Below are 12067 nucleotides of genomic sequence, written 5' to 3'. Positions count from 1 at the left end.
GTCTCTTGGCCTTCCTTTTGTCCTCTTTTGAACAGTATCTATTTAGATCCGTGGCCCATTTCTTTTTTTTTTTTTTAAATATATTTTATTGATTTTTTACAGAGAGGAAGGGAGAGGGATAGAGAGCTAGAAACATCGATGAGAGAGAAACATCGATCAGCTGCCTCCTGCACACCTCCTAATGGGGATGTGCCCGCAACCAAGGTACATGCCCTTGACCGGAATCGAACCCGGGACCCTTCAGTCCGCAAGCCGACGCTCTATCCACTGAGCCAAACCGGTTTTGGCCGTTGCCCATTTCTTGATTGGGTTCTTTATCTTCTTTTTGTTAAGTTGTATGAGTTCCCTGTAAATTTTGGAGATTAAACCCTTATCAGTGATAACATTGGCAAATATGTTCTCCCATGCAGTGGGCTTTCTTGTTGTTTTGTTGATGGTTTCTTTTGCTGTGAAGAAGTTTTTTATTTTGATGTAGTCCCGTTTGTTTATTTTCTCTTTAGTTTCCATTGCCCTGGGAGCTGTATCGGTGAAGATATTGCTTCAGCATATGTCTGAGATTTTGCTGCCTGTGGATTCCTCTAACATTTTTATGGTTTCCCATCTTACGTTTAAGTCATTTATCCATTTTGAGTTTATTTTTGTGTATGGTGTAAGTTGGTGGTCTAGCATTTTTTCTGCATGTATCTGTCCACTTTTTCTAACACCATTTATTGAAGAGACTGTCTTGACTCCATTGTATGTTCTTGCCTCCTTTATCAAATATTAATTGAGCATAGTGGTTTGGCTCAATATCTGGGTTCTCTATTCTATTCCATTGGTCTATATGTTCTTGTGCCAGTACCAGGCAGTTTTAAGAACAGTGGCTTTGTAATACAGCTTGATATCTGGTATTGAGATCCCTCCTACTTTGTTCTTTCTCAGGCTTGCTGCAGCTATTCAGGGTCTTTTTTATTCCAGATGAATTTTTGGAGAATTTGTTCTAGGTCTGTGAAATATGCCATTGGTTTTTTAATGGGGAGTGCATTGAATCTATAGATGGCTTTGGGTAGTATGGACATTTTAATGATGTTGATTCTACCAATCCATGAACACGGTATGTTTTTCCATCTGTTTACATCTTCCTCTATCTTTTTTTCAGTGTCCTGTAGTTTTCTGAGTACAAGTCTTTTACCTCCTTAGTTAAGTTTATTCCTGGGCATCTTAATTTTTTTGGTGCGATGGTAAATGGGATTGTTTTTTTAATCTCTCTGTAAGTTCACTATTGCTGTATAAAAAATGCCATAGATTTCTTGGCATTAATTTTGTATCCTGCTACATTGCAGAATTCATTTATTAAGTCTAATAATTTTTTGATGGAGTCTTTAGGGTTTTCTATGTACAGTATCATGTCATCTTTGAATAATGACTATTTTACTTTTATTAGATTTTCAAAAAACTCCATGTTCCAAAAGAGTTCATGACTGTTAGTGAATTGTACATATTTTTATCCCATCTTATTTCAGAAAAATTAAGATTATTTTCAAAGATCTCCAAAACATGTAAGTTATAATAAATTAGGACCAAGCATTAAACATGAAAGTATGTTCAACTGATCTGACCAGTTGGGACCTTGTCATATGTCTCTCTAGACCATTCATTATTCATGGTGATTGGGGTGCTAGTCAAGGTCTTTAAAGAGAAATTACATTGGAAAGGCCCCAAGTCCCTAGGGCAGTGGTCGGCAAATACATTAGTCAACAGAGCCAAATATCAACAGTACAACGATTGAAATTTCTTTTGAGAGCCAAATTTTTTAAACTTAAACTTCGTCTAATGCCACTTCTTCAAAATAGACTTGCCCAGGCCGTGGTATTTTGTGAAAGAGCCATACTCAAGGGGCCAAAGAGCCGCATGTGGCTCACGAGCCGCGGTTTGCCGACCACGGCCCTAGGGCATGTCAAAGAGAGGAGAATTGAGTGTTTTTTAAAGAAGCACGTCTAGGAAATTGTATATATGCAGAAGTATGGGTATATTTATACATATGTCTACTGTAAATGGATGTGTGACCATGTGTAAAGGAGGGTGTGTGAGCTAAAAATATGAGTATATATGGTGATGTGCTCAAAACTAATATGTGTTTGAACTTCATTATGTGTTTGTGAGTTTGAGTATGCATGTAGATGTGTCACAGTCCAGAAATACATAGGACATGGAAAATAGGAGAGGGCAAGGCCAAGGGTAAACATAATAGGTGAAGAGGGGAAGGAAGAATCCTCTGGGAAAACTAGAGCATAACTTTATAGTAGTGAACACTATTTCAAGATGTATTCAATGATCTAAATATATCTATGAGTTCTATGAGTGATAATGTCACAGATATTGATGATACTACTGTAATTTTTTGTCTACATTAATAATAGAAGGAATCACTGAGTTTGTTTCAGCTAGTGAAAATGAAGATGTAAATTTTCCCATTATAATTTATGAACCCTCTAAAATGTATTCACAACTTCCATGAAAGTATCTATTGGCCTTATGTTAAGAATGCCTGATTGAGAGAGTCATGACCAATATTTTAAAGGGAAATACAGAATGAAGTTGAATGAACAGATTCAACTTCATTCTGTATTTCCCTTTAAAATATTGAACATTTTGAATGAAAATAATAGAAAAATCTCTCACATAGGATGAAGTATTATATTGAACATTTTGTTTCAATGATTGTGTTATAATGTGAAAATGGGCAAAATAGTCAGAAAAATATTGTACCAGGGAATAAGTTTCAAATGAATCCTAAACCTCCTGGAATGCCAGGGAAGGATTTCAAAAGCAAGAGGCACCTAACTAGGGTTCGGTTGCAGGAATCTTCCTCAAAAGCCGTGAGAAGGATGGACCAGAGTGGGGTGAGGTGGAGCAAGGGAGGGCTAGCAAGTCACCATGGAATTCAAGGAACAGGGGAGCATCGGTGTGATGGTGAAAATGGAGGGCAGGGGAAGATGCCAGGGCTGTTATGGAGGTAAAACCTAGGGATTTGATGAGTCATTGGATATGGGAAATGCTGCAAAGGAAGGCGTATTGGTTTACTCCTGAAGTTCTGATTTAGACCCGAGGTGGATGGGCATGCCCATCTGAGATAGAGCTCACAGGAGCAAGTCTGAGGGGAACTGAGTCTGGTTTTAGAAATGTCTCTTTTTGGTACTTCAATTTGGGATGTTACTGAACCTCTCTCTAGATCTGTTTCATCATTTCTTAAACGTGGCATTTCTATCTGAAAATAAATTTTTTGAGGCTTTAAATATATTCTACCTCATAAAGGTATTTATATAATTACATTAAATGAGATTATATATGCAAAAAGGACTTCCTAAACTTAATCTTAAAAATCTTTCTACAAGTAATAGTTACCTAGTCTATAAATAAAGTCTCTTTTTTTTTTTTAATGGCAAGGGACAAAACCCCAAAAGCAAATTGAGTGCAAAGGGAATATTTAATAATTTTTCTTTTAAATCCTCACCCCCAGGATATTTTTACCCTTGCTTTTTAGAGAGAGTAGAAGGGAAGGGTAAGGGGAGGGAGAGAAAAAAAAATCTATGAGAGAGAGACACATCGATTGGTTGCCTCCTGCATGACCCCCCTGACTGAGGCAGGGGGTCTAACCTACAACCTGGGTACATGCCTTTGGCCAGGAATCCAACCTGAGACCCTTTGGTGCACAAGCCAATGCTCTAACCACTTAGCAACACCGGCCAGAGCTAAAGGGGACATTTAAATAGAATGTAGGGATAGGTCTAGCTTCAGGTAGAGTTGAATCCAGGGACTCCTGATTTTGCTCCAGCTCTCTGCTCAGGTCTTCTCTCCTCTGTGTGATGGTCCTATTCTCAAGGAGGCTTTCAACTTGGTGTGATGGTCCTATTCTTAAGGAGGCTTTCAACTTGGTGGCAGAGCTCCAACCTCCCGGTCTCCCAGGTTCCAGGCCAGGATAAGATAGTCTCTTTTCTCCTAGGTCTTACAAATGTATTATTATGATTCGATGAGTTTAGGTCTCTTGCATCCCTCTGAACCAATCAAGGTGGCCCTGGGAAAATGATTGACTAGTTTTCTTAGGATTGGAGACAGTGGATCCCATGAGATCACTGGCCTGAGAAAGTGGGAGGAGGGTTCCTAAATGAAAAAGGTGAGCTACAGCCAGAAGAAGGTAGAATGGATACTGGTGAGACAAACATCAAAAGTCTGGATATCCACGCCAGAGAGGATTATAGCTTTAGTGTAGATCTACATGGAGAAAGGTGTTGAGGGCACCTTTGTTGAGCTGGACATCCCTAGTCTACGGTTGAAAGCACAAATACTAATAGAGCTCTGAAGAATTAGACTGCCTTTAAAGATTGACGAGGGTGAAAATTCAAAAGTCCTTACAACTGTAGGTCCTAGAAAGCCCCATTCAGAGAGAGAAGGTAGGATTTAACAAGTGGAGGCATCTAGAAGAATTTTTCTCTTCTAGAGTATTCAGTTGAGAGATTACCAGACCTCTGCATGTGTCAGACAAGAATCTGGAACAATATTACATTCCTCCTCTCTCAAAGCCTCTCTTCAGGAGCTGTTTCTGGCTGAGATTTCTTTGGGCCGGGGCGCTGAAGACAGGGAGTGTGGGCTCTGAGGGGTACAATCTGTGGTCGGCACTGTAGCTCTGGGCCAGGTGACCATACATAAATTTTTAAGGTGCACATAAAGTACGTCAATTGCCCACACACACCTACAAGTAGATTTGCACATGTGTGCACTGTGTATGCAACACGTGCGCTCACATACACCTGCGCACACACACGCGCACATACCTCAAAAAGCAATTTTCCCCCAGAGCATCAAGAAAGTTCCCCTTTCCACTTAAATGCTTTTCCAAATAGTCTTATTTTATTTTATTTTTTTATTTATTTCTCTGCCATATCCTTTTCAATCTGGAAAGTGACTTGGCCTCTTTTCCCCCATCTATTTTCTGCCTTCCTGCTATTCAGTTTAGGCATGAAACACAGAACTAGATTGAAAGCATTCAATGGCTATTCAATCGGAGAAGAAAAGAGCCCCTTGGAGCTTTATTAGATATGAAGATCCACAATAAAAATCAATTTCTGCCTCTTTATGCAGTTTAAATGACAAAGCACCCACCCATTCTGCAGCCATTGTGCCGGGGAAATGTAATTCAGTCCCGGAGCTGGGCCCAGAGCGCCGTGGACTCCCTGACCTGCACTGACAGATTCCAATATGATACAGACCTTTGGAGATAATGACAGCCACTTCATCTCACTGCAAGAAAAAAGTTATCTGATATCTTTGAGGGTTAAAAGGCTATGTGGGCAGCATTTTCAATAACCCACTAAATCAGCATCTTAAAAAATACCTAAGCTTTGTTCCTTTAAAAAAATTTTGACCCTTACTCCTAACTCCATTTCTGAGCCCCAGCTGACAATGTCACAAGTGTCTTCTGCCAAATCTATTGAGCCTTCTTGGACACAGAAGGGAACCCTCCTAGAAAATTAGTCCAAAGGGAAACTCGGTGCGAGAAATGTCTATTCCTCTAAGGCAGTGGTCGGCAAACTCATTAGTCAACAGAGCCAAATATCAACAGTACAACGATTGAAATTTCTTTTGAGAGCCAAATTTTTTAAACTTAAACTTCTTCTATCGCCACTTCTTCAAAATAGACTCGCCCAGGCCGTGGTATTTTGTGGAAGAGCCACACTCAAGGGGCCAAAGAGCCGCATGTGGCTCGCGAGCCGCAGTTTGCCGACCACGGCTCTAAGGAATACAGATTTTCAGGTCTCCAGATCTAGACAAAATAAATGGAATGAAACCAGTATAAACAAAACAAAACAAAAAAAACCCCAAGAACTTGGTCCCAAACCTGTTCTAACCTGTGTAAAATGTTACTATAAAGTTTCTTCACTAGAAAGGTACACAGTCCTGTTTGTTAATGGAAAGAAGTTTGTGTTTGAAGAAAGTTTGTTGCCAAGGGAACCACTGAAAGCCCTGCAGTTGGTCGTTAATTTCCATGGTAGAAACTTATCCTGATCAAGGGGGAGAAGTTCAGCAAGGAGAAGTGTATTTCTGTTTTTGTTTATGATGGTTTACTTGCAGGAAAACATGCCATCAGTCCTGGTGGTTCACACTCTAAGCCCATTGAGGGACACACCTGTGTGATCTTCATTCTCTTACCATGACCAGGGAGGCAAGAGGGAAAAGAGGTGATGGAAAAATAAACTGCTTGTGTTCCCTGGTCCCAGGGAAGGACTCAGAGAATTAAAGGGCTACAGGATGGTTAAACAAGGACCACGGGAAGAACTTCCAGCTCTAAGTTGAGAAAAGCACAGTGTGTTACAAATCTACCTGGCCATGGTCATAAGTAACATGAGGAATTTGAATGAGTTAGAACAATGATGCATTGCTATGGTAGCATTGGGGAGTAGTGGGAGTGGGGTTCTGGGTTCAAAGAACCAGTGGTAATTTAGAAAAGCCTCTCTCTAGGCCTAAGCTCTCTCGTTGATAACGTATGAAGTCTCTGCCAAATGATCCTTAAAGGCACTTTTATTGTCTCTATAATTTGATGCCCAAATTACAAAGTTATTTGCTATATAGTTATTATCTTTTGGTTTTATATTTTTAAAATTCTTTACAACCACTGGTTCTAATAAAACATTCTTTAAAATGTCAAGTGGAAAAGCTCAATTTAGCCCCATATCTGAGAAAACATGGCACTATTGCCCAGGCCTGGGTTGGCTCAGGGGTTTGGTCTTATGTGCCGACTGTGACTGACAGGCTGGGGCTACCTGGAGCAGTGCTGTCTGATAGGGATGTGGGGGACAAAGGTAAGCCACATGGTAATTTTTAAAAATTGTGGTAAAAACACATAACCTAAAATTCACCATCTTAACCATTTTAAATGTCCAATACACTTGAAATCATGATTACATGCACTCTTATGCAACAGCTCTCTAGAACTTTTTCATCTTGGAAAACTGAACTTATACCCATCCTATATAATAAAAGTCCAGTGACTGAAATAGCAGAACGACCGCGGCTCCTAGCCCAGGCCAGCCCCGCCCCACAGCAGGGACCACCACCCCGATCAGGGTGTGGCTGGCCTGCAAACCACTCGCGGCCCCTCGCCCAGGCCGGCCCTGTCCCCCAGCGGGGACCCCCACCCCGATTGGGGGCATGATTGGCCTGAAAACTGGCCCCAGCCATCCTCGCACCCCAACCAGGTCCTCCCACTCCCATCCAGGGCCCCCATCAGGGCAGGCCAGCCAGCCCCCACCCGTGCACCAGGCCTCAATCCTGTATAATAAAAGGATAATATGCAAATTGACCCTAACGGCAGAATGACCAGAATGACTGCTGGACCAGTCACTATGAGGCGCACTGATCACCTCTTGGTCCCTTTCCCTGGCGGGCCGGCTCTGATCGCCCGATGGCCACCCATGGTGTGGGTGGGGACGGTGAACAGGTGGGAACAGCCTACCTCTTCGTCTCTTCCTCCAGCTGTCAGGCACCATTCACCCTATGGCAAACAGGGAACCGGGGGTGGGTGGCGGCAGGGGCAGGGCCAGCTGTGGGCAGCTGGGAAAGATGGCCCTGATTGCAGGCCAGGCCTAGGGACCATACCTGCGCACAAATTTCGTGCGCCGGGCCTCTAGTCTTTCTACACTAATGAAAGAGAAAGATACAAATTGACAGTACCTTGATGACGCCCACCAGCCAATCCGGAGTGAGTATGCAAATTAACCCAACAAAGATGGTGGGTTAATTTGCATACACAGGCGCCGAGTGGCTGGGGGTGGGGCAGGACACTTGCGTTGTCACCATGGTGATGACACAGGCGTTCTGCACTGCCCCAGTGCTCTGGGCCTCTGGGCAGCGTGGGAAGGCAGAAAGGCAGCTTGGCCAGAGCAAAGGCGGTGCTGGCAGCCAGGGGAAGGAAGGCCTATTCTTGCATGAATCTTCATGCATCAGGCCTCTAGTATATATATAAAAGCCTAAGCAACCGGCCAACCGGCCAGTAGCTATGATGTGCAATGACCACCAGGAAGCAAGCGCTCAACGCACAGGCATGGAAACATGGAACAGACTGATGAATCTCAGAGGGAAGGGGGCAGGAGGGAGGGTGGAAAGAGATTAACCAAAGATTTTATATGCATACTAGAGGCCCGGTGCACGGATTCGGCCCAGTGCCTGTGGAGATCCAGCCAAAACTGGCTCTCCAACATCCCCCAAGGGGTCTTGGATTGTGAAAGGGTGCAGGCCAGGCTGAGGGACCCCACCGAGTTAAACAATAATTCCCCTTATTCCCTCTTCCAGTTCTTGGCAACCACTTTTCTGCTTTCTGTTTCTATGATTTTGGCTACTTTAGATATTTTATATAAGTGGAAACAGTATTTGTCCTTTTGTGGTTGACTTATTTCCCTTACTATAACATCCTCAAGGTTCATGAATGTTGTAGCATAGAAAAGAATTTTCTTTTTGAAGGCTGCATAATGTTCTATTTTATATATGTACCACATTTTCTTTATCCATTCATCTGTTAATGGGCATTTAGTTTGCTTCCACATCTTGGTTGATGTGAATAATGCTGCAATGAACATGAGTATACAAATACTTCTTCAAGATCCTGCTTTCAATTCTTTAAATATATACCCAGAAGTGGATTTATGGATCATCTGAGTTCTATTTTTAATTTTTACATTCCTACCAACAGTACACAAGGATTCCAATCCCTTCACATCATTGTCAATATTTGATATTTTCTTTTACAGAGGCCATCCTCACATATGGGAGGTGGTTTTGTCCCATTGCAGTTTTGATTTGCATTTCCTTGATGATTAGGGAAGTTGAACATCTGTTCATAGGCTTGTTGGCCATTTCTTCTTCAGAGAAATGTTTATTCAAATCCTTTGCCCATTTCTAAATTGGATTACTTCTTTGGTGGTTGTTAAGTTGTAGTAGTTATTTATATATTCTGGATTTCAATCTTTATCAGGTATATTATTTGCAAATATTTTCTGCTGCCATTCTGTAGGTTGCCTTTTCACTCTGTTTCCTTTGCTGTGCGGAAGTTTTAAGTTTGATGTAGTCTCATTTACCTTTTTTTTAATTTTTTATTTTCTTGCCTGTGATTTTGGTAAGAAATCATTAGCAAACCCAGTTTCGTAAAGCTTTTCCCCTCTGTTTTCTTCTAGAAGTTTACAGTTCCAGGTATTATGTTTAGAAGTACATACACCATAAGCATGTCCCTCTATATTTGACATCCTGGTTTAGGTCTCAGCCAGAAAGTAAGATAAAAATATCAGGATCCCATTTTACCCTAATTTTAAATTTGGGTCTTTGTGCTGAGGTAACATCAGAAGATCTTAGTTTTCACTGCAAAAAAAGGGGGTAGGGATTTGAGGTATTTTAGGTTTTCCTCAGTAGATACAACTTCTCAGTAGAAACCTTTGGAGGAAAATTTCTCTGTATTAGAATAATAGCTCCTAGGAACTGAAATCCACATTTCTCCTCTGTGGTTTGACTGAGCAGGCTACTTTATTGTGAGGACAGTGTGAACACCAATCAGCCTTCACTTGTATATTTGGAAATTCAAGTGGAAGAAAAGCAAATTTTCTTAGGACACAATCTGTTTCTTGCTTACACCTCTAAGTAATTTGTGGCATGTTGTTTTAAGCCAAAGAGAGTGTTAAAGGTATAATCAGATTCTTTTTTTTTAAATTTCTTTATTGATTAAGGTATCACATATTTGTCCTCATCCCCCCATTCCCATCCCAAACCCCTCCCCACTCATGCCCCTACGCCCCTGTTGTCCGTGACCACTGGTTAGGCTTATATGCATGCATACAAGTCCTTTGGTTGATCTCTCCCCGTTACCACCACCCTCCCCTACCTTCCCTCTGGATTATCTTTTTAAAAAGGTACATTTTTAGTAACTGAAGCATCTTCCCAGCTATCTAAACCTTTATCTGAGTCTGTGATATATAATCTTTCTATTTTTGAGCGGTGTCAGGGTTAATTTGTGCCTATTTTATTATAATGCAGTATAGCCAGAACTATTTTTCAAAATATGAGTAGTTATCTTCCTTGCTGCCTATCTTTGAGGAAAATCATGGCATAATCTTTGATATTTTAAAATTCATCTTCCCAAGTCCATTTTACTAGAAATAATGGATATTGCTTGTCTTCAAGTTCAAGAAGGCCAAGAGAATGAAATTGGAAGGTCAGCCAGGATAATTTAGTAGGATCAGCCATTTTAGGTTTTTATACTGTTTTTGGATTAATTATTTGGAGTTCATTTATATTGGGAATCACAGTATAAAGGTTAGAAGTACTGTAATATTAATGCTTAATTTATGGAGTGGTTATTTCCTAGGGAAGTAAGTGATCTTCAGGTTCTTTGGGCAATGACACACATAGTTTATTTCCTGTGGAATATTTCTTGGGTGGCCATTCTAAAACTTCATAACTCCTGCTTCATTGTGTGGCTTTGAGGAAATTACCTGACCATACTAGAACCAACATAAATGCAACTGAGGTAGGATATGAAAAATATTAATAAAAAGGTTAGTGAAGCCATGGAGCCTGTTGAAGAAAGATAAAACTATCAGAATGAGACATTTTGTCATTAATAATTTCAGATTACTCTCTGAATTTGGAAGTTGAGGTTCTTAGACTGGACTAATTCCAATTTTAATATTTGGAGATATCAAATACTTAATAGTGCCTATGTGTTCACTGGAAACTTTCTAGAGAATAACAAAGCCTAGTTATAGAGCTCCATCATTAAATCAGGTCCTGTTAGACAAAATATTAAAGGAAGGCTCAATTGCTCAGATGGTTCAGATCTGACCTCCCCCTTGGATCCCAGGTAGTACAGCAAGGGCAGCTGATTTCATGGAGCAATAAGACTGAGGCAGAATATGGTGCCACATCTCAGGAGATCACAATTGACACCAGAAAGGGCTCTCAACCCAAAGATTCCTACTTCTGCTTACCTCGCAGGTTGTGAGGTTGAAGAGAGAAGATATACTTGGCTAAGTACTGGAGATAGAAACCCTATGTACTGATTCTGTGACAGAAATTTAACTTTGGTTGGATTGGCATTTGTCCAGCTTCAGGAAATGAATAGTGGTTGGTTAAGTTAATGATTAACTTGGGGGAGGGGAGTTGTGTGTGGGATGTGAACCAGCTCTGGACAAAGAACCATTAAGAGAAGTCTGAGGAAATTTATAGAAAGATTTCCCTCCCTATAAGAAGTGAAAGGCCACAGGAGAAAGCTCCTGCCCCACATCTGCCTATAAACCACATTAAACCAGTGATTCTCAAAGTGTGGTCCCCAAACAGTAATATCAGCACCACTTGGAAACTTGCTAAAACTGTAAATTGTCGAAAGCTAACATAGCAGGCCCGAGACTACATTCCTTAGAAGGTCCTACTTGCAAGGACTTGGTTGCTTCATCCATTTGGTGACAATTTTTACACATCTTGGGTACAGCTCTGGTTCTAGAATCATGAAACTCCAAGCCCAAGCTTCTCTGCACTGGGCCTCTTTGGGGGTGTCTAAGAAAAAGCTAAGCTAGTAAGAGCCAACAGGAGAAGGAACTAGGGGCAACCTAGTATGCAGGGCCTCGCCCAGCTCGCTCAGAGGCTCACTTATGGCCCTGCTAGACCCTAAAGAGGCCCTGGACTTGGGAGATAGGAAACGGACACTACTCTCTCTGTGTGTGGAAAGCTGCTTCAACCACAGACAACAGAGACTGGGGTTTCCTCTTCTAAATAAATGAAACTTTCCATTTTTCTGCTGTGCCAGTGCCTTTACACTTTCCCCTGTTCCCATCATAGATGTGAAGATGGTGCAAAAGCAAAGCAAAGAAGAAGCCATTGTTCATTCCCAGAATCCCAGGTCTGATCAGAATATCAGAACTATTGGGACTGGAAGGAATTTGCATAAATTCCCTCACTAGACCCTCATTCCCTCTTCCTCTCTTTAATTCTGGCCTTTAGAAGCTTTGCAGGGTTTTTAATTACAATGGAAAAAGGGGTTTGTACAGTAGTT

Source organism: Plecotus auritus (assembly GCF_963455305.1).
Source record: "Plecotus auritus genome assembly, chromosome: 6".
In the NCBI taxonomy this organism is placed as follows: domain Eukaryota; kingdom Metazoa; phylum Chordata; class Mammalia; order Chiroptera; family Vespertilionidae; genus Plecotus; species Plecotus auritus.
Note: the sequence above shows the minus strand (reverse complement) of the source record.